The sequence below is a fragment of the Mus caroli genome, unplaced genomic scaffold, assembly GCF_978045245.1.
Source record: "Mus caroli unplaced genomic scaffold, Mus_caroli_1 scaffold_18, whole genome shotgun sequence".
Taxonomy (NCBI): Eukaryota; Metazoa; Chordata; class Mammalia; order Rodentia; family Muridae; genus Mus; species Mus caroli.
Genome location: NW_028227273.1, coordinates 73,635,124 through 73,645,981, shown reverse-complemented (window position 1 = coordinate 73,645,981; position 10,858 = coordinate 73,635,124).

The following is a 10,858-nucleotide window of genomic DNA, read 5'->3' as shown; positions in this document are numbered from 1 at the left end:
GCAAGCAAATCTTTGAGTTCAAAACCAGCCTGGGACAGAACAAGTTCTATATCTACATGTGGTGGTACACTACTTTAACCTGGGCCATACCTTCTGCTGGACCTATATAAGTACAATAGAAGAAGGAAAACTCACTCTTCTTCACCTACTTGCATGTGCAGGCACAACTATAGGAACCTACTTTTTTTGGAATTCCAGCTTAAATGGTGACCAGCTGAACCAACTAGCCCCGTGGGACTGAGCAACTACTACTAGATGTTTGGACTTCCCACCCACACCTGCACATCATTGGATTGGGTGAATTTCAGACTGTAAGCCATTATAACAAATTGCATTAATATATAGACAGATTCCATAAGTTCTGTGACTCTAGAGAACCAGCACCAATATGATACCTTCATTGCCAGTTAATACATTATATGTGGGACTTTCTCACCCCAACATTTCCTACTTTTCCAAGAGAGGGCTTTATCTCTAATATCAGTAACTATATACAGGAGAACTATTATGAGACCTGTAAGGATAAGAATTATATTTTCAATATGCAGTTCATTGTATTTCACATCCTTGAAGAAAGTACTCCTCTTATATATCCTATCTTGGTGAGTTCAAAGTTCTCTAAAAGGTTTGTGTCAAATAAGCACAATATCAAGTGCATTTTTTTCTTTTTTTAAAATATTTTATTAGGTATTTTCCTCATTTACATTTCCAATGCTATCCCAAAAGTCCCCCATACCCTCCCCCCACTCCCCTACCCACACACTCCCACTTTTTGGCCCTGGTGTTCCCCTGTACTGGGACATATAAAGTTTGCAAGTCCAATGGGCTTCTCTTTCCATTGATGGCCGACTAGAGTCTAGCTGCATATGTAAATTTCGGAATCAAATATGAAACAGCATTGTCTTAAAACTATTACAGATAAAAAGCATTTTTCTTCTTATATAGATTTCAGAGGTAAAATTCACAATTTATAAAGGTAATTTATGAAGTAATATAAGGGGCCAGGTATATTTATACAAAGTATGTTAATATTCTACTTACTTTCAAGAAAGAAACATCAGTTTTCTAAAAGGTAGAGAAAATTTGTAAGTAAATAGAATATTTATATTTTACAACTGTGACTGTTCTTTTATGAAATATCAGCTAGAGTCAAGAGCTCTGGGATATTGGTTAATTCATAATGTTGTTCCACCCATAGGGTTGCAGATCCCTTTAGCTCCTTGGGTACTGCCCTTTCTTAGAATTGGGAACAAAACACCCATGGAAGGAGTTACAGAGACAAAGTTTGGAGCTGTGATGAAAGGATGGACCATCTAGAGACTGCCATATCTGGGGATCCATCCCATAATCAAGTGCATTTTAAGTGTGTACTTAGATGTCAACCAAGGGAAACTTAAGTTTTTGAGCCTCTGACTATGATAGTATTATAAGAACTGCATTGATTAATATTGAAGCTCTTAACTTTTCTACTTAACTAGTCTATAATTAGACTAGTCTTCCTACCCACTAAAGACCTGAGATGGATCAGTTTTATCTGAAAAAGTAGGAGGTGCAGACCAAGTCTCTAAATATAATAAAAATGACAGACTTACTGGTTGCCTGTGCAGTCACCTGTAGTTTCTCTGCATCATTGGGTACATCCATTTCTCAGAGCCAAGTACAGAAGACCTGACAAAATTTGCTTTATATTTATTTCTGACTTTGTAATGTTAAATATTTCTGACTGACAACTCTCCACCTGTACCCACTAGGCAGTTAGATAATAACTGCTCATGTAACTGAAAGTATAGCATTTGTGATCATTGGCTCCTTATCACATAACCAAGAGTCAAATGCAAACTGATGTGCATTGGTGAATGAGCTGATAAGATTTGATAAAAAGAAGAGAGGAGTCAGAGGGAATGTAAGCTAGTATGAAGTAGGAGAGGTTCCAATATCAGTCTATATCTCCAAGTTTGCAATACTATGTAAAATAACTTTTTGCACATATTCAAGAGAAAATATGATCACTGAGGAAACCGGGTTGTGCACTTAGTTCTAGATGTCAAATATTTGATATGAATCCCATGTGTGATATGGATTTTTTAACTGAATTTGTCACAATATCATTAATGTACAATTTCTGTTTATATCTAAGCATTTGTTCTCCTTCACTTTGAATAATTTGATGACTTAGCATATCAGCAAAGTTTAAGAAATAACACTGGAGTGTCACATCAATCACGCCAAAGTAACACTTGTTTCATTTTGTAAATTTTCATATTTTTTTCTTCCGACAGGGTCTTGATAATGATTTCCATGTTCCCACTTCAGTGCAAGCTACATTATTCTCATTCACATTATGGTTGAGCAGATCTCTATTACTGAGGAAATAAATGCAAAGATAAAGCACAAATTATTTATTTACAAAAAAATATACATGACATTTTTTCTTTTATTGCATAAAGGAAAGTCAGTGAGATTTGAATGAGATCACTCCTTCACATGGAAGATTTAAAACAGACAAGATAATATCCTTCTTTCAAAGTGTATATGTACTTTCAGAAACTTTAATAGGGGCTATAACAAGAAGTATGATAGGTGAATTTTATTTTGCATAACACATTTTCTTCATTGATCCATTTGGTATAAATATAATACATTTAGGAAATACGTTGTACATGATACATATGCCAATTTTTGATAGTAAGAGTAAATGTTTCCTATTATTATGAGTTACATTTTATAACCAACTATAAGAAATAGCCATAAGTGGCCGCCATAACTTCATAATCTATGTGTGTTATAAATATATTCATGACAAATAGAAAAGCATATTGGAAACATGGAGGCAATAGAGAAGAATAGATAAGCATTTCCATCCAAAATTCAAGGATATATCAACTTCTTTTTAAAAATATTTTATTAGATAATTTCTTTATTTACATTTCAAATGATAATGAATTCATGATATTCTTTGACAAATGGATGGATCTGGAGGATATCATCCTAAGTGGGGTAATATAATCACAAAAGAACACACATGATATGCACTCACTGACAAGTGGATATTAGCCCAGAAGCTCAGAATACCCATGATACAATTTGTGATACATCAACTTCTATCCAAGGTGTTTCGACAGCAATGAAGTGTCCCTAGATCATAAATTTGACAATTCTACTCCAGAATCAGTGACATATAACTCAGAAGAAACTTGACACTCTAGAATCACAAAACAGACCCAGGAGTTACAGCTCAGTTGGTTGGGAGTTACACACTGGTAGTTATCTACTCTTAGGGGAAGCATCTGGACATAGGGAATACCTTGAAAGGCTGGTTCAAACTTTATTTAAAATAACCCTTTCTCTGAAAACCTATAATAGAAAACAGCCAAACTTAATGATAGTAGACATAAAATATAGTAATATCACTAGTTTCCATTCATCATACTTTGAAATATAAAACAATAAAACAAAATCATGCTCTCTTTTGTGAGATGAAGTAAGTCAACAGAAAAAATTAAAGATATTTCATAAAAGAACACTCACAGTTGTAAAATATAAATATTCTATTTACTTTCAAATTTTCTCTGCCTTTTAGAAAACTGATGTTTCTTTCTTGAAAGTAAGTAGAATATTAACATACTTTGTATAAATATACCTGGCCCCTTATATTACTTCATAAATTACCTTTATAAATTGTGAATTTTACCTCTGAAATCTATATAAGAAGAAAAATGTTTTTTATCTGTAATAGTTTTAAGACAATGCTGTTTCATATTTGATTCCAAAATTTACTTATCTCTTCAAAATTTCTTGTATTTTCAAATTGCAGAATTAATGCAACTTTAGTTTCAACTTGACCATATACAGAAAAATTGAACATTAATTCTTTTTTCTTTTCTGGAAGATGCCATGAATATGTCCATTAGCTATACTTCTACATTCTATTTAAGCCCTTAGAACTCAGTATATCTCTACTGAGTTCTTCACTTTAATGGTGTTATAGTTGCTAGTATTGTTTCACTTACATGGAAATGGAAAGTATAAAATAATCCTACACATTAAGGAAATATAACTTATTAATTGTAGTAGAATATATATTATACTTATGCATGAATAAATATTCATATATATGTATATAAATGTGTGTGTATATATGAAATAAAAACAATTCAATCTTCTGACCAGAATAAAACTGAGATATAATTTGATATAAATAAACTACAAATATAGCAGCATATGATTTTTAGTAATTTTGATTTGGTACCTAGAATGAAAGAGTAGTATAAGTATTTTGGGTTCAAACACAAAATATCTAAATTCAGGCATGTTAGGTGACATCAATTTAGCAAAATAATATTATTAATACAAGCAAATCAAACTATAGGAGTTACATAGAGATTCAATACATACATGTGTATTATTTATCTCTCATAATGCTTTAGATATTGTTTACTCTTAATTTTTCCTAATATTTATGGTGGGTAAAGGCTTGGTTATCAGCCAAGTAATCTTAAGAAGCATGGAAGTTTTCTAAATTGCATCTCACTAGGAAGCCTTTGTGATATGGAAGACAGAAGGTATCACCTTAAAGGGGATCATGAAATGATATATATTTCTCTTGTTTTTATAAATACAGTATTTTTTTAATCTCATAATACAAGAGAGAATGCCCATGTAGAAGAAAAATGTGTTTTAACACTACTATAGTAGAACAATCTTTTTTAAAGCAGAAAAATGACAAAGTGAGCCTTGCAGCTCCAAAGAATTTTATATATGTGAAATATATTCTATGACTTTAGGATATAAATAAGGCTGTATAACTATAAATGTCTCATAGTCTATTTTAAATCAAGAAGCAAACTTTTAATTGTCTTTCTAATGTGTTCACAAACATAAGTCTCTCCCTAGCCACTAACTTTCATATTAGCATATTTGTGTAGTCTGTGTTCCTAAGACTGTATGCCAGTATTGTCATCAAAAGACTACTAAATCTCACCAATCCCAAATTAAGTGAGAAAAAAAAAGTAAATATACATCACGTTTATAATGCCTTGCCTCAAATCACCACTAGTAATTTTTCACCTGTAATATAGCCAACATTAAATGTAATCAGAAAACTTTCATTTAATAAAAATAAAATAATGCAGCAACAATCACAACATTAAGAAGGTGACAGTGAATCATTCAAAAATAAGATTAATGCTTTTATGAGACCAAATTTTACATAGTTGAATCAAGATATTAAAGGGCTCACAATGATGTTATGAGAAACCTTTAGCAAGTAAAGTTAAAAGAGAGTATGGCTGTCATATGTCACTCTAATCAGCCAAACAATTTTCTACAGTTTATAAGTTCAAACTTATGTGCATTATCATGATATATATTTTTTACTATACTGAAATTAATAGTAAATCTTCATTAATCCTCATTTATTAACATTTATCTTACAATTATAAATATATTTCTCCTTTATTTTATTATCTAATTATAGTGTAACATTATGAAATTCCCTCTCAAACTCAAGAAAAATGCACAGAAATACAGAGTGGTCATATGTAGTTTTACCATCTGCGCAGTAGGATAGTCCCCATGAGCTTCTAATGTTTCCAAGCCTGCTAGACAACCTATACATGTCTTGTGTATGAATACAAGAAAAAATATTATCCAAAAGTAAAACAAAACATGCATGAAATATTTAATCTATGATCGACTTTGTATTCAAGTCTATCTTTTTACTATGTTTGTTCCAAATTGAATCTGTCAAGACACATTTACTGTCTAATGACTGTTAATATCTGAATATTTTCTGTACTACATTTCTGTGATGTGATTACTTATTACAGCATCAACATTTTATCCAACACACAATAATGTCACAATGACAACAATGCTTTCCTAATGTAATTTTCCATCCATTCTTTGTAAATATCATTTTGATTATATATTTATAGGTTCATATGTTATGTTCACCATTAAATATTAACCACATTCCTCTATTTCTCAGTCTTATTTAATGTATAATTATTTTGTTGGAATTTTCACATGAAAGAAAAAAATTTATTTCTTTAAAAATAAACATATGTGATTATTTCTCTTTAAGACAGACTTGTCTGACACTGTCTCTTCACTTTACAAGTATAGGACAGACTAGAAAATAGCCCTCAGGGCCAACCATTGCAGACAATGTGTCATATGAACATGTCCATAATACTGTGAATAAACTTATTACAAATTCATGAAGCAGGAAAGGGACAAAAGCATTCCTGACAACCAAAGAATAGCTAATGAACATTTAGATATTGTCTCTAATAGAGCTCAAGACATTTTTACAAGAGAAAATGTTCCCTCTTCTAATTCCTATGTTCAGGGTTTGTTATCAGCTCCTCACAACTTAGGCAAGTTTTGCCTGTCATGCTTCACTTACTATTTAGGAGCTACTGCTCTCAGTAGAATCCTGTTGTCTTATAAAAGCACAACTCAACTTTCAGAATTTTGTGAAGCACAAGGTCAACCATTGTTTGAACCATCCTTTATTTGAGGACTTAACAGAAACCCATGTGGTATGACACACATGACAAGGTAAGAACATGCAATTACATTTGTTACACATGGAAGCAAATCTTAATTTTAAAACATTCTCATTTCCTATTTGTGAGAACAAAATAAACAGGAAGAAAATAATTAAGTATTAAATTTCAGAGTTGGAATGGGAATTCTGTGATAAAAATTTAATGAGTTTATAAATTTGAATCGATATATATGGTAGGGGTAAAGAATTAAGAACACTGAAAATTAATAAATGAATAATAGCACATATTGTAGGTAATTTTTCACATAAAATCTGAATGATTGGCATGAGTAACTTATCTGCCTATATAGAAAATATGAAGACAGAAACATGCACCTGTCATCATTTCTCCCTCAATATGAAAATCTTCCTTGATTCTTATATAGTACTCAGTGTTCTCAAACACACACACACACACACACACACACACACACACACACACACACACACACATACACACACACACACTTGGGAAACTGCAGGATCCCAGGGAAAATATCCAGTAGAACATTAAGACATGTGTTTGTCTACCCATATAATGATGGATGCAGGTTTGAAGGTATCCAGCAGATATATATTTAACTCATGTTTGGAAATATATGTACTTCTAACATCATTGATAAGCAAGGCTGTCACATTCATCAATACAAATTTCTTTCTGATGCCTCTTCCACTGCCCTTACAATCCAGGACCTCTTTCTTTCCTTAGGATCTACATGTGAGGCCTTGTATTCAGCAATAAAACAAACTGTAATCTTTGTTAGTGGATATTCTCCTCTATCCACAGGTTGCATGACATCATCTGAGACAGCTGATAATAATAATTCAGAGATGACTCTTCTTGGTCTGATTTTCTCACAGGCATGAAGCAAGAAACATTTCATATGAAAACAGGTTGCACTGATAGAAACACATTACAGCCAAGGATACGGGAAAGGGGGAAAAGCAGAATGGCCTTAAATCAAACCAAAGGAAACAAGTAGATTTCTTCCTTGCCCATTTTTACTGGAGTTTCAGAATTTTTTTCTAATTTTGTTAGCAGGCATATATAAGATCCATAGAAAACACAGTAAGTTTATTTCTCAATTTGGACAATCTGATGGTCCCTCTGAATTACTCACTTCTAAATGACATATGTAATTTCAGGGCAAAAATTAAATACTCTGTTCATATTTTGAGCTTTGGGCTTCTGTTTTATTTTTATTTTTTTTAAGTTTTTAAATTTTTATTACATATTTTCCTCAGTTACATTTCCAATGCTATCCCAAAAGTCCCCCATAGCGCCCCCCACTTCCCTACCAACCCATTCCCATTCTTTTGGCCCTGGTATTCCCCTATATTGGGGCATATAAAGTTTGCAAGTCCAATGGGCCTCTCTTTCCAGTGATGGCCGACTAGGCCATCTTTCGATACATATGCAGCTAGAGACAAGAGCTCCAGGGTTCTGGTTAGTACATCATGTTGTTCCAACAATAGGGTTGCAGATCCCTTTAGCTCCTTGGGTACTTTCTCTAGCTTCTCCATTGGGAGCCCTGTGATACATCCAATAGCTGACTGTGAACATCCACTCCTGTGTTTGCTAGGCCCCGGCATCGTCTCACAAGAGACAGCTATATTTGGGTCCTTTCAGCAAAATCTTGCTAGTGTATGCAATGGTGTCAGCGTTTAGAAGCTGCTTATGGGATGGATCCCTGGATACGGCAGTCTCTAAATGGTCCATTCTTTCATCACAGCTACGAACTTTGTCTCTGTAACTCCTTCCCTGGGTGTTTTGTTCCCAATTCTAAGAAGGGGCACAGTGTCCACACTTCGGTCTTCATTCTTCTTGAGTTTCATGCGTTTAGCAAATTGTATCTTATATCTTGGGTATCCTAAGTCTGTTTTAATATAGTCCATCTTCACCTTTGGTAATTTTCGGGATAAAAGGCATCTCACTCAGACATTCTTTTATCTAGTGAACAAGGTTCAAAGATAATTTATTAATTCCTTAGAACATGAATAAGTTTTTTAAAAATCCTTTTTCCATCATTGATAATACCAGAAAAACTAGAAGAAAAATTATTCTAATACACATGCCCTTCCGTGTTACCATGTAATTATCCACATATACACATGTTTAAATACCAAGGTCATTTTTTCTTTTTACTTTTTTTTTTATTACGTATTTTCCTCAATTACATTTCCAATGCTCTCCCAAAAGTCCCCCATACCCTCCCCCCCCACTTCCCTACCCACCCATTCCCATTTTTGGCCCTGGTGTTCCCCTGTACTGGGGCATATAAAGTTTGTGTGTCCAATGGGCCTCTCTTTCAATGATGGCCGACTAGGCCATCTTTTGATACATATGCAACTATATTCAAGAGCTCCGGGGTACTGGTCAGTTCATATTGTTGTTCCACCTATAGGGTTGCAGATCCCTTTAGCTCCTTGGATACTTTCTCTAGCTCCTCCATTGGGAGCCCTGTGATCCATCCAATAGCTGACTGTGAGCATCCACTTCTGTGTTTGCTAGGCCCCGGCATAGTCTCACAAGAGACAGCTATATCTGGGACCTTTCAGCAAATTCTTCCTAGAGTATGCAATGGTGTCAGCGTTTGGAAGCTGATTATGGGGTGGATCCCTGAATATGGCAGTCTCTAGATGGTCCATTCTTTCGTTACAGCTCCAAACTTTGTCTCTGTAACTCAACCAAGGTCATTCTATATTAAACAACTTTGTTTTAACATTAGTCAGAAAGGTTCTTACTCTCCAGACTCAGGACAATGTCTATGGATAAAGCTGCCCGCTTGAATTGATTGTTAACTTTATTCTTTAACTCTGAATAAACATGGGCAGCGATGTACTGAACAGCAGATTTCCCTGTGGCTTTCCATTCTGTCTGTTATAATCACTCATTCCATGTAGTCAATTGAAGACAAAGAAAAACTCAAAGAAGTTGTTTCACATATTTACATTTCCACTGTAATGTTTCTTATTCTTTCTATAGTCAGCTTTTGTCAATCTACTCTTTCATCCTTTTAGTTTTTCAGTTTGTTAATTGGCTTTGGCATCCATCCATTTCTACAGTACAGTGTCACAATATTTTACAGCTCAAACTATCTTATGTGGACTAAGAAATAACCTTGCCAATCATAGCTCGAATCAATATATTGTGTAATAAGATTCATTTAGATGATTTTTTTTTGCTATTATCTTTGAAGAAAAGAGAGTGAATCAATGAAAGGTTAAAAAATCAAATAAATAAATAAATAAATAAACCTTTTAAAATGTAAAAAATAAAACAGAGCAAAAATCAACCAAGGAACTAAGCATAAAGAATGGAGAGAGAGAGAGAGAGAGAGAGAGAGAGAGGAAGGAAGGAAGGAAGGAAGGAAGGAAGGAAGGAAGGAAGACATCTAAGTTCAACCAAGCTTCTCTCTTTTTGCATTATGGTAATTCTTTCAGATCAAAATAATGATTAGTAACTTTCAATAATGTTGCTGAAAGATACAATCTACTTTTAGTATTTTCCATTTTAAACCATAAAGGAAAACTGGCCCTGACATCTAAACCATTCATTTTAATTTTGTAATATAAATAAATAATAGATAAAGAATTATGAGGAACTGGTCACTAGAATAAAAGATATACATTAATTGGTTCCTTATATTTTACACATATTTGTTTTAAAAATGAAAGGAAAACAGAAAAAATAGTATTTCTTAATAGATTACTATATTTTCTTGAAATATTAATGTGTGTGAAAATGTATCATAATAAGGATGAAATGCTCAACAAGTTCAACATTTTAATGGAATTTAAACATTTTAAAATCCAATAAATTTATTTATGTTAAAAAAGAAAGTGAATGCAGATTCAAATGGACTGCAAGAAATATCCAATATAATATATTTCATATAGATCATATAATCCATCACAAAGCGAGCCTCAACATTTACAAGTAGATTGAAATAATCCCATGCATATTACCAGACCATCCTGGACTAAGACTACAATTGAATGACAACAAAAGCAACAGAAAACTCAAATTCTCAGGAATAATGAACAACTCTAACTAGTAATAACTCAGTCAGGGAAGAAATAAAGAAATTAAAGGTGCTGAAGAATTCATTGAAAATAATGACACAGCATCCCCAAACATATGGGCCATAATGAAAGCAATGCTAAAATAACTTCAGAGCACTAAGTGCCCTCATAAAGAAATTCTACATTAGCAATTTACTAGCATACCTGAAAAATGTGGAACAAAAAGCAAACACACCCAAGAAGATTAGAAGGCAGCAAAAGGTAAAGCTCAGGGTTAAA